The sequence below is a fragment of the Coregonus clupeaformis genome, chromosome 12 (assembly GCF_020615455.1).
Source record: "Coregonus clupeaformis isolate EN_2021a chromosome 12, ASM2061545v1, whole genome shotgun sequence".
Lineage (NCBI taxonomy): Eukaryota > Metazoa > Chordata > Actinopteri > Salmoniformes > Salmonidae > Coregonus > Coregonus clupeaformis.
In genome coordinates, this window is record NC_059203.1 from 5,085,705 (window position 1) to 5,109,469 (window position 23,765).

Below are 23,765 nucleotides of genomic sequence, written 5' to 3' on the forward strand. Positions count from 1 at the left end.
AAAATATATATACAGTGTGTGCAAATGTAGCAAGTTATGGAGGTAAGGCAATAAATAGGCCATAGTGCAAAATAATTACAATTAGTATTAACACTGGAATGCTAGATGTGCAAGAGATTATGTGCAAATACAGATACTGGGGTGCAAAATAGCAAAATAAATAACAATATAGGGATGAGGTAGTTGGGTGGGCTAATTTCAGATGGGCTGTGTACAGGTGCAGTGATCGGTAAGGTGCTCTGACAACTGATGCTTAAAGTTAGTGAGGGAGATAAGTGTCTCCAGCTTCAGAGATTTTTGCAGTTCGTTCCAGTCATTGGCAGCAGAGAACTGGAAGGAATGGCGGCCAAAGGAGGTGTTGGCTTTGGGGATGACCAGTGAGATATACCTGCTGGAGCGCAGACTATGGGTGGGTGTTGCTATTACATTTACATTTTAGTCATTTAGCAGACGCTCTTATCCAGAGCGACTTACAGGAGCTATGGTGACCAATGAGCTAAGATAAGGCGGGGATTTGCCTAGCAGTGATTTATAGATGGCCTGGAGCCAGTGGGTTTGACGACGAACATGTAGTGAGGACCAGCCAACAAGAGCGTACAGGTCACAGTGGTGGGTAGTGTATGGGGCTTTGGAGACAAAACGGATGGCACTGTGATAGACTACATCCAATTTGCTGAGTAGAGTGTTGGAGGCTATTTTGTAAATGACATCGCCGAAGTCAAGGATCGGTAGGATAGTCAGTTTTACGAGGGCATGTTTGGCAGCATGAGTGAAGGAGGCTTTGTTGCGAAATAGGAAGCCGATTCTAGATTTAACTTTGGGCCTACCACTGTTGTGTCGTCGGCAAACTTAATGATGGTGTTGGAGTCGTGTCTGACCATGCAGTCATGGTTGAACAGGGAGTACATGATGTAGGCTGTGTGTAGCGGTTAGCAGTTATAGTATGAAGGTTTGGCTTGGAAAGGTTTTTTCACCTGGTCACAGAATAGAAGTACAAGAACCACTTATACAATGAGCAAAGGAATCATGCTGTTTGTATGTGGCTGCTATGAAAGTGAACTGGGGTGTATTCATTCTGCTGATTCTGTTGAAACGTTTCTTAAACGGAAGCAAACAGAATGAAAAGGGGATAAACATACCTCATGTGAGTATCATGTAGTAGCCTAAACCTATCGCTGTTACATTGAACTGGGTGAATGGAATATGAATGACAGTCATAAATGACTCTGATAAATGCAGAAAATCGGCAATCAAAATAAACATTCTACCACAGCGAACATGTTATTTTTGGGAAGTATATTTGATTCTGAGTTCAGATAAAATAAAATAAAATACAATTTTATTTGTCACATGCGCCGAATACAACAGGTGTAGACCTTACCATGAAATGCTTACTTACAAGCCCTTAACCAACAATGCAGTTCAAGAAATAGAGTTAAGAAAATATTTACTAAATAAACTAAAGTAAGAAAAATAGAATAACATCAAAAAGTAACACAATAAAATAACAATAACAAGGCTATATACAGGGGGTACCGGTACCGAGTCAATGTGTGGGGGTACAGGTTAGTCGAGGTAATAATGAGGCTATGTACAGGGGGTACCGGTACCGAGTCAATGGGCTGGGGTACAGGTTAGTCCAGGTAATTTGTACATGTACAGTGAGGTAAAAAAGTATTTGATCCCCTGCTGATTTTGTACGTTTGCCCACTGACAAAGACATGATCAGTCTATAATTTTAATGGTAGGTTTATTTGAACAGTGAGAGACAGAATAACAACAAAAAAATCCAGAAAAACGCATGTCAAAAATGTTATAAATTGATTTGCATTTTAATGAGGGAAATAACAGCGAGTAGCAGCAGTAGTGCGGTGGGGGGGGCAGTGTAAATAGTCCGGGTGGCCATTTGAATTGTTCAGGAGTCTTATGGCTTGGGGGTAGAAGCTGTTAAGGAGCCTTTTGGACCTAGACTTGGCGCTCCCGTACCGCTTGCTGTGCGGTAGCAGAGAGAACAGTCTATGACTTGGGTGGCTGGAGTCTTTGAAAATTTTGAGGGCCTTCCTCTGACGCTGCCTAGTATATAGGTCCTGGATGTCAGGAAGCTTGGCCCCAGTGATGTACTGGGCCGTACGCACTACCCTCTGTAGTGCCTTGCGGTCGGAGGCCAAGCAGTTGCCATTCCAGGCAGTGATGCAACCAGTCAGGATGCTCTCGATGGTGCAGCTGTATAACTTTTTGAGGATCTGAGGACCCATGCCAAATCTTTTCAGTCTCCTGAGGGGGAATAGGCTTTGTCGTGCCTTCTTCACGACTGTCTTGGTGTGTTTGGACCATGATAGTTCGTTGGTGATGTGGACACCAAGGAACTTGAAGCTCTCAACCTGTTCCACTACAGCCCCATCGATGTTAATGGGGGCGTGCTCAGTCCTCTTTTTCCTGTAGTCCACAATCATCTCCTTTGTCTTGATCACGTTGAGGGAGAGGTTGTTGTCCTGGCACCACACTGCCAGGTCTCTGACCTCCTCCATAAAGGCTGTCTCATCATTGTCGGTGATCAGGCCTACAGCAAGAGGATATGTGGTTTATAGTTAGATCCAAGACAATATATCAGCTAGAGGATAACAGACAACACGGGGTGGTTGAAATGAATCAGCTAGAGGACAACAGACAACACGGGGTGGTTGAAATGAATCAGCTAGAGGACAACAGACAACACGGGGTGGTTGAAATGAATCAGCTAGAGGACAACAGACAACACGGGGTGGTTGAAATGAATCAGCTAGAGGACAACAGACAACACGGGGTGGTTGAAATGAATCAGCTAGAGGACAACAGACAACACGGGGTGGTTGAAATGAATCAGCTAGAGGACAACAGACAACACGGGGTGGTTGAAATGAATCAGCTAGAGGACAACAGACAACACGGGGTGGTTGAAATGAATCAGCTAGAGGACAACAGACAACACGGTGTGGTTGAAATGAATCAGCTAGAGGACAACAGACAACACGGTGTGGTTGAAATGAATCAGCTAGAGGACAACAGACAACACGGGGTGGTTGAAATGAATCAGCTAGAGGACAACAGACAACACGGGGTGGTTGAAATGAATCAGCTAGAGGACAACAGACAACACGGGGTGGTTGAAATGAATCAGCTAGAGGACAACAGACAACACGGGGTGGTGATGTTGTGTATATTATTAGACTAATGAAACTGAGTTGTTTATTCTAGTAACAGTAACCCTAGTCTCATAGACTATCTGTCATCAGAGATCTCATAACCAGACAAAATCAATGCAAGGAATCTCAGAATATTCTGATGTGTATATGTTATACTGTATGTTGAGAATATATGTTGTGTTTTTTAAACACTTGTAAGTGGGAAGTTAAATGCTTGTGGGTTGTCTTGTTTTAAACTATCTAGAAGTGAATATGATTTATTTTCCCATTTGATTGTTCTTCCAAAAAGGAAGATGGGTGAGTATTGTTTCCACATTGTCGTCCGGATTCAATACTGAACCTCACATCTGGACTAATTAACTGTTAATTAACTAACGACACTATATGACATCATAACTTGTCAGGTCTTTGGCAGACCAACACATATACTACGTCCCAAACGGGAGCCTATTCCCTATGTAGTGCACTACTTTGTACCAGGGCCTACAGGGCTCTTTGTAGGGAGCCACTTGGGCCGGAGCCACATACTTCTCCAGCCAGTCATTCCCTCAATAACAAACTGATGCTTTCCTTTCTAATTAAGTCACATTCAACTATGATGAGTCTATTGATGTCAGTGGAACAAGTGGAACCCAGTACACTGACCTCACAGGAGAAGAGAGCTAGCTATCTCTCCACAGTAGATAGCAGAGGAGATGTCCACAGTATCTCTCCACAGTAGATAGCAGAGGAGATGTCCACAGTATCTCCCCCCAGTATAACTACCCCCTCAGTCTGTCCACAGTATATCTCCCCCCAGTATAACTACCCCCTCAGTCTATCCACAGTATATCTCTCCCCCCAGTATAACTACCCCCTCAGTCTGTCCACAGTATATCTCCCCCCAGTATAACTCCCCCTCAGTCTATCCACAGTATATCTCTCCCTAGTATAACTACCCCCTCAGTCTATCCACAGTATATCTCTCTCCCCAGTATAACTACCCCCTCAGTCTATCCACAGTATATCTCTCCCTAGTATAACTACCCCCTCAGTATATCCACAGTATATCTCTCTCCCCAGTATAACTACCCCCTCAGTCTATCCACAGTATATCTCTCCCCCCAGTATAACTACCCCCTCAGTATATCCACAGTATCTCTCTCCTCCCAGTATAACTACCCCCTCAGTCTATCCACAGTATATATCTCCCCCCAGTATAACTACCCCCTCAGTATATCCACAGTATATCTCCCCCCAGTATAACTACCCCCTCAGTATATCCACAGTATATCTCTCCCCCAGTATAACTACCCCTCAGTCTATCCACAGTATATCTCTCCACCCAGTATAACTACCCTCAGTCTATCCACAGTATATCTCCCCCCAGTATAACTACCCTCAGTCTATCCACAGTATATCTCTCCCCAGTATAACTACCCCTCAGTCTATCCACAGTATATCTCCCCCCCAGTATAACTACCCCTCAGTCTATCCACAGTATATCTCTCTCCCCAGTATAACTACCCCCTCAGTCTATCCACAGTATATCTCTCCCCAGTATAACTACCCCTCAGTCTATCCACAGTATATCTCCCCCCAGTATAACTACCCCTCAGTCTATCCACAGTATATCTCCCCCAGTATAACTACCCCTCAGTATATCCACAGTATATCTCCCCCAGTATAACTACCCCTCAGTATATCCACAGTATATCTCTCCCCAGTATAACTACCCCTCAGTATATCCACAGTATATCTCTCCCCCAGTATAACTACCCCCTCAGTATATCCACAGTATATCTCTCCCCAGTATAACTACCCCTCAGTATATCCACAGTATATCTCCCCCAGTATAACTACCCCTCAGTATATCCACAGTATATCTCCCCCCAGTATAACTACCCCTCAGTATATCCACAGTATATCTCTCCCCCAGTATAACTACCCCCTCAGTCTATCCACAGTATATCTCTCCCCCAGTATAACTACCCCTCAGTCTGTCCACAGTATATCTCCCCCCAGTATAACTACCCCTCAGTCTATCCACAGTATATCTCTCCCCCAGTATAACTACCCCTCAGTATATCCACAGTATATCTCTCCCCAGTATAACTACCCCCTCAGTCTATCCACAGTATATCTCTCCCCCAGTATAACTACCCCCTCAGTCTATCCACAGTATATCTTTCCCCAGTATAACTACCCTCAGTATATCCACAGTATATCTCTCCCAGTATAACTACCCCCTCAGTATATCCACAGTATATCTCTCCCCAGTATAACTACCCCCTCAGTCTATCCACAGTATATCTCTCCCCCCAGTAGAACTACCCCCTCAGTCTATCCACAGTATATCTCTCTCCCCAGTATAACTACCCCTCAGTATATCCACAGTATATCTCTCTCCCCAGTATAACTACCCCTTCAGTCTATCCACAGTATATCTCTCTCCCCAGTATAACTACCCCCCTCAGTCTATCCACAGTATATCTCTCTCCCCAGTATAACTACCCCTCAGTCTATCCACAGTATATCTCCCCCAGTATAACTACCCCTCAGTCTATCCACAGTATATCTCTCTCCCCAGTATAACTACCCCCTCAGTCTGTCCACAGTATATCTCTCCCCCAGTATAACTACCCCCTCAGTCTATCCACAGTATATCTCTCCCCAGTATAACTCACCCCTCAGTCTATCCACAGTATATCTCTTCCCCAGTATAACTACCCCCTCAGTATATCCACAGTATATCTCTCCCCCAGTATAACTACCCTCAGTCTATCCACAGTATCTCTCTCCCCAGTATAACTACCCCCTCAGTATATCCACAGTATATCTCCCCCAGTATAACTACCCCCTCAGTATATCCACAGTATATCTCTCCCCCAGTATAACTACCCCCCTCAGTCTATCCACAGTATACTCTCTCCACCCAGTATAACTACCCCCTCAGTCTATCCACAGTATATCTCCCCCCCAGTATAACTACCCTCAGTCTATCCACAGTATATCTCTCCCCAGTATAACTACCCCCTCAGTCTATCCACAGTATATCTCCCCCCAGTATAACTACCCCCTCAGTCTATCCACAGTATATCTCTCCCCAGTATAACTACCCCCTCAGTCTATCCACAGTATATCTCCCCCCAGTATAACTACCCCCTCAGTCTATCCACAGTATATCTCCCCCAGTATAACTACTCCCTCAGTCTATCCACAGTATATCTCCCCCAGTATAACTACCCCCTCAGTATATCCACAGTATATCTCCCCCAGTATAACTACCCCCTCAGTATATCCACAGTATATCTCTCCCCCAGTATAACTACCCCCTCAGTATATCCACAGTATATCTCTCCCCCCAGTATAACTACCCCCTCAGTATATCCACAGTATATCTCTCCCCAGTATAACTACCCCCTCAGTATATCCACAGTATATCTCCCCCCAGTATAACTACCCCCTCAGTATATCCACAGTATATCTCCCCCCAGTATAACTACCCCCTCAGTATATCCACAGTATATCTCTCCCCCAGTATAACTACCCCCTCAGTCTATCCACAGTATATCTCTCCCCCAGTATAACTACCCCTCAGTCTGTCCACAGTATATCTCCCCCAGTATAACTACCCTCAGTCTATCCACAGTATATCTCTCCCCAGTATAACTACCCCCTCAGTATATCCACAGTATATCTCTCTCCCCAGTATAACTACCCCTTCAGTCTATCCACAGTATATCTCTCTCCCCAGTATAACTACCCCCTCAGTCTATCCACAGTATATCTTTCCCCAGTATAACTACCCCCTCAGTATATCCACAGTATATCTCTCCCCAGTATAACTACCCCCTCAGTATATCCACAGTATATCTCTCCCCAGTATAACTACCCCTCAGTCTATCCACAGTATATCTCTCCCCCCAGTAGAACTACCCCCTCAGTCTATCCACAGTATATCTCTCTCCCCAGTATAACTACCCCCTCAGTATATCCACAGTATATCTCTCTCCCCAGTATAACTACCCCTTCAGTCTATCCACAGTATATCTCTCTCCCCAGTATAACTACCCCCTCAGTCTATCCACAGTATATCTCTCCCCCAGTATAACTACCCCCTCAGTCTATCCACAGTATATCTCCCCCCAGTATAACTACCCCCTCAGTCTATCCACAGTATATCTCTCCCCAGTATAACTACCCCCTCAGTATATCCACAGTATATCTCTCCCCAGTATAACTACCCCCTCAGTCTATCCACAGTATATCTCTCTCCCCAGTATAACTACCCCCTCAGTATATCCACAGTATATCTTCCTCCCCAGTATAACTACCCCCTCAATCTATCCACAGTATATCTCTCTCCCCAGTATAACTACCCCCTCAGTCTGTCCACAGTATATCTCTCCCCAGTATAACTATCCCTCAGTCTGTCCACAGTATATCTCTCCCCAGTATAACTACCCCTCAGTCTATCCACAGTATATCTCTCCCCAGTATAACTCCCCCTCAGTCTATCCACAGTATATCTCTCCCCAGTATAACTACCCCCTCAGTCTATCCACAGTATATCTCTCCCCAGTATAACTACCCCCTCAGTCTATCCACAGTATATCTCTCCCCAGTATAACTACCCCCTCAGTCTATCCACAGTATATCTCTCCCCCCAGTATAACTACCCCCTCAGTATATCCACAGTATATCTCTCCCCAGTATACAGTCATGGCCAAAATTGTTGGCACCCCTGAAATCTTTCCAGAAAATGAAGTATTTCTCACAGAAAAGTATTGAAATTACACATGTTTTGCTATGCACATGTTTATTTCCTTTGTGTGTATTGGAATAACACAAAAAAACAGGAAAAAGCAAATTTGACATAATTTCACACAAAACTAAAAAAATGGGCCGGACAAAGTTATTGGCACCCCTTTCAAAATTGTGGATAAATAAGTTTGTTCCAAGCATGTGATGCTCCTTTAAACTCACCTGGGGCAAGTAACAGGTGTGGGCAATCTAAAATCACACCTGAAAGCAGATAAAAAGGAGAGAAGTTGACTCAGTCTTTGCATTGTGTTTCTGTGTGTGCCACACTAAGCATGGAGAACAGAAAGAGGAAAAGAGAACTGTCTGAGGACTTGAGAACCAAAATTGTGGAAAAATATCAACAATCTCAAGGTTACAAGTCCATCTCCAGAGATCTAGATGTTCCTTTGTCCACAGTGCGCAACATGATCAAGAAGTTTGCAACCCATGGCACTGTAGCTAATCTCCCTGGACGTGGACGGAAGAGAAAAATTGATGAAAGGTTGCAACGCAGGATAGTCCGGATGGTGGATAAGCAGCCCCAAACAAGTTCCAAAGAAATTCAAGCTGTCCTGCAGGCTCAGGGTGCATCAGTGTCAGCGCGAACTATACGTCGAAATTTGAATGAAATGAAACGCTTATGGCAGGAGACCCAGGAGGACCCCACTGCTGACACAGAGACATAAAAAAGCAAGACTACAGTTTGCCAAATGTACATGAGTAAGCCAAATTCCTTCTGGGAGAACGTCTTATGGACAGATGAGACCAAGATAGAGCTTTTTGGTAAAGCACATCGTTCTACTGTTTACCGAAAATGTAATGAAGCCTTCAAAGAAAAGAACACAGTACCTACAGTCAAATATGGTGGAGGTTCAAAGATGTTTTGGGGTTGTTTTTGCTGCCTCTGGCACTGGGTGCCTTGACTGTGTGCAAGGCATCATGAAATCTGAGGATTACCAAAGGATTTTGGGTCGCAATGTAGGGCCCAGTGTCAGAAAGCTGGGTTTGCGTCCGAGATCATGGGTCTTCCAGCAGGACAATGACCCCAAACATACTTCAAAAAAGCACCCAGAAATGGATGGCAACAAAGCGCTGGAGAGTTCTGAAGTGGCCAGCAATGAGTCCAGATCTTAATCCCATTGAACACCTGTGGAGAGATCTTAAAATTGCTGTTGGGAAAAGGCACCCATCCAATTGAGAGACCTGGAGCAGTTTGCAAAAGAAGAGTGGTCCAAAATTCCGGGTGAGAGGTGTAAGAAGCTTATTGATGGTTATAGGAAGCGACTGATTTCAGTTATTTTTTCCAAAGGGTGTGCAACTAAATATTAAGTTAAGGGTGCCAATCATTTTGTCCGCCCATTTTTTGAGTTTTGTGTGAAATTATGTCAAATTGGCTTTTTTCCTGTTTTTTTTGTGTTATTCCAATACACACAAAGGAAATAAACATGTGCATAGCAAAACATGTGTAATTTCAATACTTTTCTGTGAGAAATACTTCATTTTCTGGAAAAATTTCAGGGGTGCCAACAATTTTGGCCATGACTGTAACTACCCCCTCAGTATATCCACAGTATCTCTCTCCCCAGTATAACTACCCCCTCAGTCTATCCACAGTATATCTCTCCCCCCAGTATAACTACCCCCTCAGTATATCCACAGTATCTCTCTCCCCAGTATAACTACCCCCTCAGTCTATCCACAGTATATCTCTCCCCAGTATAACTACCCCTCAGTCTATCCACAGTATATCTCTCCCAGATAACTACCCCTCAGTATATCCACAGTATATCTCTCCCCAGTATAACTACCCCTCAGTCTATCCACAGTATATCTCTCCCCAGTATAACTACCCCCTCAGTCTATCCACAGTATATCCCCCCAGTATAACTACCCCCTCAGTATATCCACAGTATATCTCTCCCCAGTATAACTACCCCCTCAGTATATCCACAGTATCTCTCCCCAGTAGAACTACCCTCAGTCTATCCACAGTATATCTCTCCCCAGTATAACTCCCCCCTCAGTCTATCCACAGTATATCTCTCCCCCCAGTATAACTACCCCCTCAGTATATCCACAGTATATATCTCCCCAGTATAACTACCCCTCAGTATATCCACAGTATATCTCTCCCCAGTATAACTACCCCTCAGTATATCCACAGTATATCTCTCCCCAGTATAACTACCCCCTCAGTCTATCCACAGTATATCTCTCTCCCCAGTATAACTACCCCCTCAGTCTATCCACAGTATATCTCCCCCAGTATAACTACCTCAGTCTATCCACAGTATATCTCTCCCCAGTATAACTACCCTCAGTATATCCACAGTATATCTCCCCCCAGTATAACTACCCCCTCAGTCTGTCCACAGTATATCTCTCCCCAGTATAACTACCCCCTCAGTCTGTCCACAGTATATCTCTCCCCCAGTATAACACTCCTCAGTATATCCACAGTATATCTCCCCAGTATAACTACCCTCAGTCTATCCACAGTATATCTCTCCCCCTAGTATAACTACCCTCAGTCTATCCACAGTATATCTCTCCCCAGTATAACTACCCTCCCTCAGTCTATCCACAGTATATCTCTCCCCCAGTATAACTACCCCTCAGTCTATCCACAGTATATCTCTCCCCCAGTATAACTACCTCCTCAGTATATCCACAGTATATCTCTCCCCCAGTATAACTACCCCTCAGTATATCCACAGTATATCTCTCTCCCCCAGTAGAACTACCCCTCAGTCTATCCACAGTATATCTCTCCCCAGTATAACTCCCCCTCAGTCTATCCACAGTATATCTCTCCCCCAGTATAACTACTCCCTCAGTATATCCACAGTATATATCTCCCCCAGTATAACTACCCTCAGTATATCCACAGTATATCTCTCCCCAGTATAACTATCCCTCAGTATATCCACAGTATATCTCTCCCCAGTATAACTACCCCCCTCAGTCTATCCACAGTATATCTCTCCCCCAGTATAACTACCCCTCAGTCTATCCACAGTATATCTCTCCCCCAGTATAACTACCCCTCAGTCTATCCACAGTATATCTCTCCCCAGTATAACTACCCTCAGTCTATCCACAGTATATCTCTCCCCAGTATAACTCCCCTCAGTCTATCCACAGTATATCTCTCCCCCAGTATAACTACCCCTCAGTCTATCCACAGTATATCTCTCCCCAGTATAACTACCCCCTCAGTCTATCCACAGTATATCTCTCCCCAGTATAACTACCCCCTCAGTCTATCCACAGTATATCTCTCCCCCAGTATAACTACCCTCAGTCTATCCACAGTATATTCTCCCCCAGTATAACTACTCCCCTCAGTCTGTTCACAGTATATCTCTCCCCAGTATAACTACTCCTCAGTCTATCCACAGTATATCTCTCCCCCAGTATAACTCCCCCTAAGTCTATCCACAGTATATCTCTCCCCCCAGTAGAACTACCCCCTCAGTCTATCCACAGTATATCTCTCCCCAGTATAACTACCCCTCAGTCTATCCACAGTATATCTCTCCCCCAGTATAACTACCCCCTCAGTATATCCACAGTATATCTCTCCCCCAGTATAACTACCCCCTCAGTATATCCACAGTATATCTCTTCCCCCAGTATAACTACCCCCTCAGTATATCCACAGTATATCTCTCCCCAGTATAACTACCCCCTCAGTCTATCCACAGTATATCTCTCCCCCCAGTATAACTACCCCCTCAGTCTATCCACAGTATATCTCTCCCCAGTATAACTACCCTCAGTCTATCCACAGTATATCTCTCCCCAGTATAACTCCCCCTCAGTCTATCCACAGTATATCTCTCCCCCAGTATAACTACCCCTCAGTCTATCCACAGTATATCTCTCCCCAGTATAACTACCCCCTCAGTCTATCCACAGTATATCTCTCCCCAGTATAACTACCCCCTCAGTCTATCCACAGTATATCTCTCCCCCAGTATAACTACCCCCTCAGTCTATCCACAGTATATCTCCCCCAGTATAACTACCCCTCAGTCTATTCACAGTATATCTCTCCCCAGTATAACTACCCCCTCAGTCTATCCACAGTATATCTCTCCCCCAGTATAACTACCCCTCAGTCTATCCACAGTATATCTCTCCCCCAGTATAACTACCCCCTCAGTCTATCCACAGTATATCTCTCCCCCAGTATAACTACGCCCTCAGTCTATCCACAGTATATCTCTCCCCCAGTATAACTACCCCTCAGTATATCCACAGTATATCTCTCCCCAGTATAACTACTCCTCAGTCTATCCACAGTATATCTCCCCCAGTATAACTACCCCCTCAGTATATCCACAGTATATCTCTCCCCAGTATAACTACCCTCAGTCTATCCACAGTATATCTCTCCCCCAGTAGAACTACCCCCTCAGTCTATCCACAGTATATCTCTCCCCAGTATAACTCCTCAGTCTATCCACAGTATATCTCTCCCCCAGTATAACTACCCCTCAGTCTATCCACAGTATATCTCTCCCCCAGTATAACTACCCCTCAGTATATCCACAGTATATCTCTCCCCAGTATAACTACCCCTCAGTCTATCCACAGTATATCTCTCCCCAGTATAACTTCCCTCAGTCTATCCACAGTATATCTCTCCCCAGTATAACTACCCCCTCAGTCTATCCACAGTATATCTCTCCCCAGTATAACTCCCCTCAGTCTATCCACAGTATATTCTCTCCCCAGTATAACTACCCCTCAGTCTATCCACAGTATATCTCTCCCCAGTATAACTACCCCTCAGTCTATCCACAGTATATCTCTCCCCCAGTATAACTACCCCCTCAGTCTATCCACAGTATACTCTCCCCAGTATAACTACTCCCTCAGTATATCCACAGTATATCTCTCCCCAGTATAACTACCCCTCAGTATATCCACAGTATATCTCTCCCCCAGTATAACTACTCCCTCAGTATATCCACAGTATATCTCTCCCCAGTATAACTACCCCTCAGTCTATCCACAGTATATCTCTCCCCCAGTATAACTACCCCTCAGTATATCCACAGTATATCTCTCCCCCAGTATAACTACCCCCTCAGTCTATCCACAGTATATCTCTCCCCAGTATAACTCCCCCTCAGTCTATCCACAGTATATCTCTCCCCAGTATAACTCCCTCAGTCTATCCACAGTATATCTCTCCCCCAGTATAACTACCCCCTCAGTCTATCCACAGTATATCTCTCCCCAGTATAACTACCCCCTCAGTCTATCCACAGTATATCTCTCCCCCAGTATAACTACCCCCTCAGTCTATCCACAGTATATCTCCCCCAGTATAACTACCCCTCAGTCTATTCACAGTATATCTCTCCCCAGTATAACTACCCCCCAGTCTATCCACAGTATATCTCTCCCCCAGTATAATCCCCCTCAGTCCATCCACAGTATATCTCTCCCCCAGTATAACTACCCCCTCAGTCTATCCACAGTATATCTCCCCCCAGTATAACTACCCTCAGTCTATCCACAGTATATCTCCCCCAGTATAACTACCCCTCAGTATATCCACAGTATATCTCTCCCCAGTATAACTACCCTCAGTATATCCACAGTATATCTCTCCCCAGTATAACTACCCCTCAGTATATCCACAGTATATCTCTCCCCAGTATAACTACCCCTCAGTATATCCACAGTATATCTCTCCCCAGTAGAACACTCCCTCAGTCTATCCACAGTATATCTCTCCCCAGTATAACTCCCTCAGTCTATCCACAGTATATCTCTCCCCCAGTATAACTACCCCTCAGTCTATCCACAGTATATCTCTCCCCAGTATAACTACCCCCTCAGTATATCCACAGTATATCTCTCCCCAGTATAACTACCCCCTCAGTCTATCCACAGTATATCTCTCCCCAGTATAACTACCCCCTCAGTCTATCCACAGTATATCTCTCCCCCAGTATAACTCCCTCAGTCTATCCACAGTATATCTCTCCCCCAGTATAACTACCCCCTCAGTCTATCCACAGTATATCTCTCCCCAGTATAACTCCCCCCTCAGTCTATCCACAGTATATCTCTCCCCAGTATAACTACCCCTCAGTCTATCCACAGTATATCTCTCCCCCAGTATAACTACCCCCTCAGTCTATCCACAGTATATCTCCCCAGTATAACTACTCCTCAGTCTATCCACAGTATATCTCTCCCCAGTATAACTACCCTCAGTCTATCCACAGTATATCTCTCCCCAGTATAACTACCCTCAGTATATCCACAGTATATCTCTCCCCCAGTATAATTACCCCTCAGTATATCCACAGTATATCTCTCCCCAGTATAACTACCCCTCAGTATATCCACAGTATATCTCTCCCCCAGTATAACTACCCCTCAGTCTATCCACAGTATATCTCTCCCCCAGTAGAACTACCCCCTCAGTCTATCCACAGTATATCTCCCCCAGTATAACTACTCCCTCAGTATATCCACAGTATATCTCTCCCCCAGTATAACTACCCCTCAGTCTATCCACAGTATATCTCTCCCCCAGTATAACTACCCCCTCAGTCTATCCACAGTATATCTCCCCCAGTATAACTACCCCTCAGTCTATCCACAGTATATCTCTCCCCCAGTATAACTACCTCAGTCTATCCACAGTATATCTCTCCCCAGTATAACTACCCCTCAGTCTATCCACAGTATATCTCTCCCCAGTATAACTACCCCCTCAGACTATCCACAGTATATCTCTCTCCCCAGTATAACTACCCCTCAGTCTATCCACAGTATATCTTTCCCCCAGTATAACTACCCTCAGTATATCCACAGTATATCTCTCCCCAGTATAACTACCCCTCAGTCTATCCACAGTATATCTCTCTCCCCAGTATAACTACCCCTCAGTCTATCCACAGTATATCTCTCTCCCAGTATAACTACCCCCTCAGTCTATCCACAGTATATCTTTCCCCAGTATAACTACCTCAGTATATCCACAGTATATCTCTCCCCAGTATAACTACCCCTCAGTCTATCCACAGTATATCTCTCCCCCAGTATAACTACCTCCCTCAGTATATCCACAGTATATCTCTCCCCCAGTATAACTACCCCTCAGTATATCCACAGTATATCTCTCCCCAGTATAACTACCCCCTCAGTCTATCCACAGTATATCTCTCCCCCAGTATAACTACCCCTCAGTATATCCACAGTATATCTCTCCCCCAGTATAACTACCCTCAGTATATCCACAGTATATCTCTCCCCAGTATAACTACCCCTCAGTCTATCCACAGTATATCTCTCCCCCAGTATAACTACCCCCTCAGTCTGTCCACAGTATATCTCCCCCAGTATAACTACCCCCCTCAGTCTATCCACAGTATATCTCTCCCCAGTATAACTACCCCTCAGTATATCCACAGTATATCTCTCCCCCAGTATAACTACCCTCAGTCTATCCACAGTATATCTCTCCCCCAGTATAACTACCCCTCAGTCTGTCCACAGTATATCTCCCCCAGTATAACTCCCCCTCAGTCTATCCACAGTATATCTCTCCCCCAGTATAACTACCCCTCAGTATATCCACAGTATATCTCTCCCCAGTATAACTACCCCTCAGTATATCCACAGTATATCTCTCCCCCAGTATAACTACCCCTCAGTCTATCCACAGTATATCTCTCCCCCAGTATAACTACCCCCTCAGTCTATCCACAGTATATCTCTCCCCCAGTATAACTACCCCTCAGTATATCCACAGTATATCTCTCCCCAGTATAACTACCCCCTCAGTCTATCCACAGTATATCTCTCCCCAGTATAACTACCCCCTCAGTCTATCCACAGTATATCTCTCCCCAGTATAACTACCCCCTCAGTCTATCCACAGTATATCTCTCTCCCCAGTATAACTACCCCTCAGTATATCCACAGTATATCTCTCCCCAGTATAACTACCCCCTCAGTCTATCCACAGTATATCTCTCTCCCCAGTATAACTACCCCCTCAGTATATCCACAGTATATCTCTCTCCCCAGTATAACTACCCCCTCAGTCTATCCACAGTATATCTCTCCCCCCAGTATAACTACCCCCTCAGTCTATCCACAGTATATCTCTCCCCAGTATAACTACCCCCTCAGTCTATCCACAGTATATCTCTTCCCAGTATAACTACCCTCAGTCTATCCACAGTATATCTCTCCCCCAGTATAACTACCCCTCAGTCTATCCACAGTATATCTCTCCCCAGTATAACTACCCCTCAGTCTATCCACAGTATATCTCTCCCCCAGTATAACTACCCCTCAGTATATCCACAGTATATCTCTCCCCCAGTATAACTACCCCCTCAGTCTATCCACAGTATATCTCTCCCCAGTATAACTACCCCCTCAGTCTATCCACAGTATATCTCCCCCAGTATAACTACCCCTCAGTCTATCCACAGTATATCTCTCCCCAGTATAACTACCCCTCAGTCTATCCACAGTATATCTCTCCCCCAGTATAACTACCCCTCAGTCTATCCACAGTATATCTCCCCCAGTATAACTACCCTCAGTATATCCACAGTATATCTCTCCCCAGTATAACTACCCCCTCAGTCTATCCACAGTATATCTCTCCCCAGTATAACTACCCCCTCAGTCTATCCACAGTATATCTCTCCCCAGTATAACTACCCCCTCAGTATATCCACAGTATATCTCTCCCCAGTATAACTCCCCCCTCAGTCTATCCACAGTATATCTCTCCCCCCAGTATAACTACCCCCTCAGTATATCCACAGTATATCTCTCCCCCAGTATAACTACCCTCAGTCTATCCACAGTATATCTCTCCCCCCAGTATAACTACCCCCTCAGTCTATCCACAGTATATCTCTCCCCCAGTATAACTACCCCCTCAGTCTATCCACAGTATATCTCTCCCCAGTATAACTACCCCTCAGTCTATCCACAGTATATCTCTCCCCAGTATAACTACCCCTCAGTATATCCACAGTATATCTCTCCCCAGTATAACTACCCCTCAGTCTATCCACAGTATATCTCTCCCCCAGTATAACTACCCCCTCAGTCTATCCACAGTATATCTCTCCCCCAGTATAACTACCCCCTCAGTCTATCCACAGTATATCTCTCCCCAGTATAACTACCCCTCAGTATATCCACAGTATATCTCTCCCCAGTATAACTACCCCTCAGTCTATCCACAGTATATCTCTCCCCAGTATAACTACCCCCTCAGTATATCCACAGTATATCTCTCCCCCAGTATAACTACCCCCTCAGTCTATCCACAGTATATCTCTCTCCCCAGTATAACTACCCCCTCAGTCTATCCACAGTATATCTCTCCCCAGTATAACTACCCCTCAGTCTATCCACAGTATATCTCTCCCCAGTATAACTACCCCTCAGTCTATCCACAGTATATCTCTCCCCCAGTATAACTACCCCCTCAGTCTATCCACAGTATATCTCTCCCCAGTATAACTACCCCCTCAGTCTATCCACAGTATATCTCTCCCCAGTATAACTACCCCCTCAGTCTATCCACAGTATATCTCTCCCCAGTATAACTACCCCTCAGTATATCCACAGTATATCTCTCCCCCAGTATAACTACCCCTCAGTCTATCCACAGTATATCTCTCCCCAGTATAACTACCCCTCAGTATATCCACAGTATATCTCTCCCCAGTATAACTACCCCTCAGTATATCCACAGTATATCTCTCCCCAGTATAACTACCCCTCAGTCTATCCACAGTATATCTCTCCCCCAGTATAACTACCCTCAGTCTATCCACAGTATATCTCTCCCCCAGTATAACTACCCCCTCAGTCTATCCACAGTATATCTCTCCCCAGTATAACTACCCCCTCAGTCTATCCACAGTATATCTCTCCCCCAGTATAACTACCCCCTCAGTCTATCCACAGTATATCTCTCCCCAGTATAACTACCCCCTCAGTATATCCACAGTATATCTCTCCCCCAGTATAACTACCCCTCAGTATATCCACAGTATATCTCTCCCCAGTATAACTACCCCTCAGTCTATCCACAGTATATCTCTCCCCAGTATAACTACCCCCTCAGTATATCCACAGTATATCTCTCCCCCCAGTATAACTACCCCCTCAGTATATCCACAGTATATCTCTCCCCAGTATAACTACCCCCTCAGTCTATCCACAGTATATCTCTCCCCCAGTATAACTACCCCTCAGTCTATCCACAGTATATCTCTCCCCCAGTATAACTACCCCTCAGTTATCCACAGTATATCTCTCCCCAGTATAACTACCCCCTCAGTATATCCACAGTATATCTCTCCCCCAGTATAACTACCCCTCAGTATATCCACAGTATATCTCCCCCAGTATAACTACCCCCTCAGTCTATCCACAGTATATCTCTCCCCAGTATAACTACCCCTCAGTATATCCACAGTATATCTCTCCCCAGTATAACTACCCCCTCAGTCTATCCACAGTATATCTCTCCCCAGTATAACTACCCCTCAGTCTATCCACAGTATATCTCTCCCCCAGTATAACTACCCCCTCAGTATATCCACAGTATATCTCTCCCCAGTATAACTACCCCCTCAGTCTATCCACAGTATATCTCTCCCCCAGTATAACTACCCCCTCAGTCTATCCACAGTATATCTCTCCCCAGTATAACTACCCCCCTCAGTATATCCACAGTATATCTCTCTCCCCCAGTATAACTACCCCTCAGTCTATCCACAGTATATCTCTCCCCCAGTATAACTACCCCTCAGTCTATCCACAGTATATCTCCCCCAGTATAACTACCCCCTCAGTCTATCCACAGTATATCTCTCCCCAGTATAACTACCCCTCAGTCTATCCACAGTATATCTCTCCCCAGTATAACTACCCCTCAGTATATCCACAGTATATCTCTCCCCAGTATAACTACCCCCTCAGTATATCCACAGTATATCTCTCCCCAGTATAACTACCCCTCAGTCTATCCACAGTATATCTCTCCCCCAGTATAACTACCCTCAGTCTGTCCACAGTATATCTCTCCCCCCAGTATAACTACCCCCTCAGTATATCCACAGTATATTCTCTCCCCCAGTATAACTACCCCTCAGTCTATCCACAGTATATCTCTCCCCAGTATAACTACCCCCTCAGTCTATCCACAGTATATCTCTCCCCAGTATAACTACCCCTCAGTCTATCCACAGTATATCTCTCCCCAGTATAACTACCCCCTCAGTCTATCCACAGTATATCTCTCCCCCCAGTATAACTACCCCCTCAGTATATCCACAGTATATCTCTCCCCCCAGTATAACTACCCCCTCAGTATATCCACAGTATATCTCTCCCCAGTATAACTACCCTCAGTATATCCACAGTATATTCTCCCCCAGTATAACTACCCTCAGTATATCCACAGTATATCTCTCCCCAGTATAACTACCCCCTCAGTCTATCCACAGTATATCTCTCCCCCAGTATAACTACCCCTCAGTCTATCCACAGTATATCTCTCCCCCAGTATAACCCCTCAGTCTATCCACAGTATATCTCTCCCCAGTATAACTACCCTCAGTCTATCCACAGTATATCTCTCCCCCAGTATAACTACCCCCTCAGTCTATCCACAGTATATCTCTCCCCAGTATAACTACCCCTCAGTCTATCCACAGTATATCTCTCCCCCAGTATAACTACCCCCTCAGTCTATCCACAGTATATCTCTCCCCCAGTATAACTACCCCTCAGTCTTCCACAGTATATCTCTCCCCAGTATAACTACCCCTCAGTCTATCCACAGTATATCTCTCCCCAGTATAACTACCCCCTCAGTATATCCACAGTATATCTCTCCCCCAGTATAACTACCCCTCAGTCTATCCACAGTATATCTCTCCCCAGTATAACTACCCCCCTCAGTCTATCCACAGTATATCTTTCCCCCCAGTATAACTACCCCCTCAGTATATCCACAGTATATCTCTCCCCCAGTATAACTACCCCCTCAGTATATCCACAGTATATCTCTCCCCCTAGTATAACTACCCCCTCAGTATATCCACAGCATATATCTCTCCCCAGTATAACTACCCCCTCAGTCTATCCACAGTATATCTCCCCCCCCAGTATAACTACCCCCTCAGTATATCCACAGTATATCTCTCCCCAGTATAACTACCCCTCAGTCTATCCACAGTATATCTCCCCCAGTATAACTACCCTCAGTCTATCCACAGTATATCTCTCCCCCCAGTATAACTACCCCCTCAGTATATCCACAGTATATCTCTCCCCAGTATAACTACCCCTCAGTCTATCCACAGCTATATCTCTCCCCAGTATAACTACCCTCAGTCTATCCACAGTATATCTCCCCCAGTATAACTACCCCCTCAGTCTATCCACAGTATATCTCTCCCCCAGTATAACTACCCCCTCAGTCTATCCACAGTATATCTCTCCCCCCAGTAGAACTACCCCCTCAGTCTATCCACAGTATATCTCTCCCCAGTATAACTCCCCCCTCAGTCTATCCACAGTATATCTCTCCCCCCAGTATAACTACCCCCTCAGTCTATCCACAGTATATCTCTCCCCAGTATAACTACCCCCTCAGTATATCCACAGTATATCTCTCCCCAGTATAACTACCCCCTCAGTCTATCCACAGTATATCTCCCCCAGTATAACTACCCCCTCAGTCTATCCACAGTATATCTCTCCCCAGTATAACTACCCCTCAGTCTATCAACAGTATATCTCTCCCCCAGTATAACTCCCTCAGTCTATCCACAGTATATCTCTCCCCCAGTATAACTACCCCTCAGTCTATCCACAGTATATCTCTCCCCAGTATAACTACCCCTCAGTCTATCCACAGTATATCTCTCCCCCAGTATAACTACCCCTCAGTCTATCCACAGTATATCTCTCCCCCAGTATAACTACCCCCTCAGTATATCCACAGTATATCTCTCCCCAGTATAACTACCCCTCAGTATATCCACAGTATATCTCCCCCCAGTATAACTACCCTCAGTCTATCCACAGTATATCTCTCCCCAGTATAACTACCCCCTCAGTCTATCCACAGTATATCTCTCCCCCAGTATAACTCCCTCAGTATATCCACAGTATATCTCCCCCAGTATAACTACCCCTCAGTCTATCTACAGTATATCTCTCCCCTAGTATAACTACCCCCTCAGTCTATCCACAGTATATCTCTCCCCCAGTATAACTACCCCCTCAGTCTATCCACAGTATATCTCTCCCCCAGTATAACTACCCTCAGTCTATCCACAGTATATCTCTCCCCAGTATAACTACCCCTCAGTCTATCCACAGTATATCTCTCCCCAGTATAACTACCCCTCAGTCTATCCACAGTATATCTCTCCCCCAGTATAACTACCCCTCAGTCTATCCACAGTATATCTCTCCCCAGTATAACTCCCCCCTCAGTCTATCCACAGTATATCTCTCCCCCAGTATAACTACCCCTCAGTCTATCCACAGTATATCTCTCTCCCCAGTATAACTCCCCCTCAGTCTATCCACAGTATATCTCTCCCCAGTATAACTACCCCCTCAGTCTATCCACAGTATATCTCTCCCCAGTATAACTACCCCCTCAGTCTATCCACAGTATATCTCTCCCCCAGTATAACTACCCCCTCAGTATATCCACAGTATATCTCCCCCCAGTATAACTACCCCCTCAGTCTATCCACAGTATATCTCTCCCCAGTATAACTACCCCCTCAGTCTATCCACAGTATATCTCTCCCCCAGTATAACTACCCCCCTCAGTCTATCCACAGTATATCTCTCCCCCCAGTATAACTACCCCCTCAGTATATCCACAGTATATCTCTCCCCCCAGTATAACTACCCCCTCAGTATATCCACAGTATATATCTCCCCCCAGTATAACTACCCCTCAGTCTATCCACAGTATATCTCTCCCCCAGTATAACTACCCCTCAGTCTATCCACAGTATATCTCCCCCCCAGTATAACTACCCCTCAGTATATCCACAGTATATCTCCCCCCAGTATAACTACCCCCTCAGTATATCCACAGTATATCTCTCCCCAGTATAACTACCCCCTCAGTATATCCACAGTATATCTCTCCCCAGTATAACTACCCCCCTCAGTCTATCCACAGTATATCTCTCCCCCAGTATAACTACCCCTCAGTCTATCCACAGTATATCTCTCCCCCAGTATAACTACCCCCTCAGTCTATCCACAGTATATCTCTCTCCCCAGTATAACTACCCCCTCAGTCTATCCACAGTATATCTCTCCCCAGTATAACTACCCCCTCAGTCTATCCACAGTATATCTCTCCCCCAGTATAACTACCCCCTCAGTCTATCCACAGTATATCTCTCCCCAGTATAACTCCCCTCAGTATATCCACAGTATATCTCTCCCCAGTATAACTACCCCTCAGTATATCCACAGTATATCTCTCCCCCAGTATAACTACCCTCAGTATATCCACAGTATATCTTCCCCAGTATAACTACCCCCTCAGTATATCCACAGTATATCTCTCCCCCAGTATAACTCCCCTCAGTATATCCACAGTATATCTCTCCCCAGTATAACTACCCCTCAGTCTATCCACAGTATATCTCTCCCCCAGTATAACTACCCCTCAGTCTATCCACAGTATATCTCTCCCCCAGTAGAACTACCCCCTCAGTCTATCCACAGTATATCTCTCCCCAGTATAACTACCCCTCAGTATATCCACAGTATATCTCTCCCCCAGTATAACTACCCCCTCAGTATATCCACAGTATATTCTCCCCCAGTATAACTACCCCCTCAGTCTATCCACAGTATATCTCTCCCCCAGTATAACTCACCCCTCAGTCTATCCACAGTATATCTCTCCCCCCAGTATAACTACCCCCTCAGTCTGTCCACAGTATATCTCTCCCCAGTATAACTACCCCTCAGTCTATCCACAGTATATCTCTCCCCCAGTATAACTACCCCCTCAGTCTATCCACAGTATATCTCTCCCCCAGTAGAACTACCCCTCAGTCTATCCACAGTATATCTCTCCCCAGTATAACTACCCCTCAGTATATCCACAGTATATCTCTCCCCAGTATAACTACCCCTCAGTCTATCCACAGTATATCTCTCCCCAGTATAACTACCCCCTCAGTCTATCCACAGTATATCTCTCCCCCAGTATAACTACCCCTCAGTATATCCACAGTATATCTCTCCCCCAGTATAACTACCCTCAGTATATCCACAGTATATCTCTCCCCCAGTATAACTACCCCTCAGTCTATCCACAGTATATCTCTCTCCCCAGTATAACTACCCCCTCAGTCTATCCACAGTATATCTCTCCCCCCAGTAGAACTACCCCCTCAGTCTATCCACAGTATATCTCTCCCCAGTATAACTCCCCCCTCAGTCTATCCACAGTATATCTCTCCCCAGTATAACTACCCTCAGTCTATCCACAGTATATCTCTCCCCCAGTATAACTACCCCTCAGTATATCCACAGTATATCTCTCCCCAGTATAACTACCCCTCAGTCTATCCACAGTATATCTCTCCCCCAGTATAACTACCCTCAGTCTATCCACAGTATATCTCTCCCCAGTATAACTACCCCCTCAGTCTATCCACAGTATATCTCTCCCCAGTATAACTCCCCCCTCAGTCTATCCACAGTATATCTCTCCCCCCA